At 38.2% G+C, this 1,289-nt stretch overlaps 1 non-coding gene across 1 annotated transcript; it reads left to right on the top strand.

Moving 5' to 3' along the window:
* Positions 1-679: 679 nt before the first annotated feature.
* On the top strand, positions 680-786 carry LOC111726997. The gene has a single exon (XR_002774651.1). It is a non-coding gene; the product is annotated as a U6 spliceosomal RNA (small nuclear RNA).
* Positions 787-1,289: the final 503 nt, after the last annotated feature.

Genomic DNA, 1,289 nt, shown 5'->3' with positions numbered 1-1,289 from the left:
GCAAAAGAATAGACAAGATCCCTAGGATACAATAAGGAGTACAGAAACAGATCCACACATATATGAGAACTTTATTTCTAACAAAGGTGACATAGGAGAGTAGGGGAAAGTGGATACTTTAAAGAAGTGATGCCAAGTCAATTGGATATTCATGGGAAAAAAATGAAACCTAACCCATACAAAAATCATTTCCAGGTGGACTGCAGATCTTAATGTAAAAGGCAAAACAAGAAGTCTTGGCTTGGCACCAGTAGTTCTAACAGTGGTTACAGTGCCAGCCACATACACTGAGGCTGGCAGGTAAGAACTCAGCCCGTGACAACTAAACAGCAATGACAACTGCAACAACAACAACAAAAATAGCGGGGCGTTGTGGCCAGAGACTGTAGTCCCAGCTACTTGGGAGGCTAAGGCAGAGAATCACTTAAGCCCAAGAGTTTGAGGTTGCTATGAGGTGGCAGGTTCAAATCCAGCCCAGGTATGAGCTGTGATGCCACAGCACTCTACCTAGGGCGACACAGTGAGACTCTGTCTCAAAAAAAAAAAGTCTTCTAGCAGACAACATTAGAGAACACAGCCATGACTTGGTGTAGGCAAAGGTTTCAGATGCAGGACCAAAGCAAACTAACCGTAAATGAAAAGATGAATATATTGGACTACATTAAAAATAAGAACATCTGTACTTGCTTCCGCAGCACATATACTAAAATTGTAATGATACAGAGAAGATTAGCCTGGCCCCTGCACAAGGCTGACATGCAAATTCATAAAGTATTCCATATTTAAAAACAGGAAAAAAAAGAACTTCTGTTCATGAAAAATCACTATAAAGAGAGGGGAAAAGGCAACCACAAAATCAGAAAAGATATTTGCAATACCTATAATTGTCTCAACAATTAAATTTCAAATGTTCTCACCACAAAAAAATTGTGTGAGGTGATAGATATGTTAACTACCTTGATTTAATTTTCCACATTGTGTTAATATATTGTAACATCACTTTGTACTTCATAAATGTGCATAGTTATAAATTTACAATAAAAATACTTATAATTGACAAGATCACCTACCCAGAATATAATAAGATTCACATATTGATAAAAAGAGACATAACCCAATTTTTTAAAGGAGGAAGAAAGAGAAGACAGACATTTGTTTAAAGAGGATATCCAGTGAGGCACACTGATTCATTCTTATAACTCCAGCACTTTGAGAGACTGAGGTGGAAGGATTGCTTGAGGCCAGGAGTTTGAGATCAGCCTGGGCAACATAGTGAGATCCCATCTCTA

Source organism: Otolemur garnettii, unplaced genomic scaffold (assembly GCF_000181295.1).
Source record: "Otolemur garnettii isolate 467f Iridium unplaced genomic scaffold, OtoGar3 scaffold00089, whole genome shotgun sequence".
NCBI lineage: Eukaryota > Metazoa > Chordata > Mammalia > Primates > Galagidae > Otolemur > Otolemur garnettii.
The sequence above is the reverse complement of the archived record's forward strand: the minus strand, read 5'-3'. Positions and strand labels throughout refer to the sequence as shown.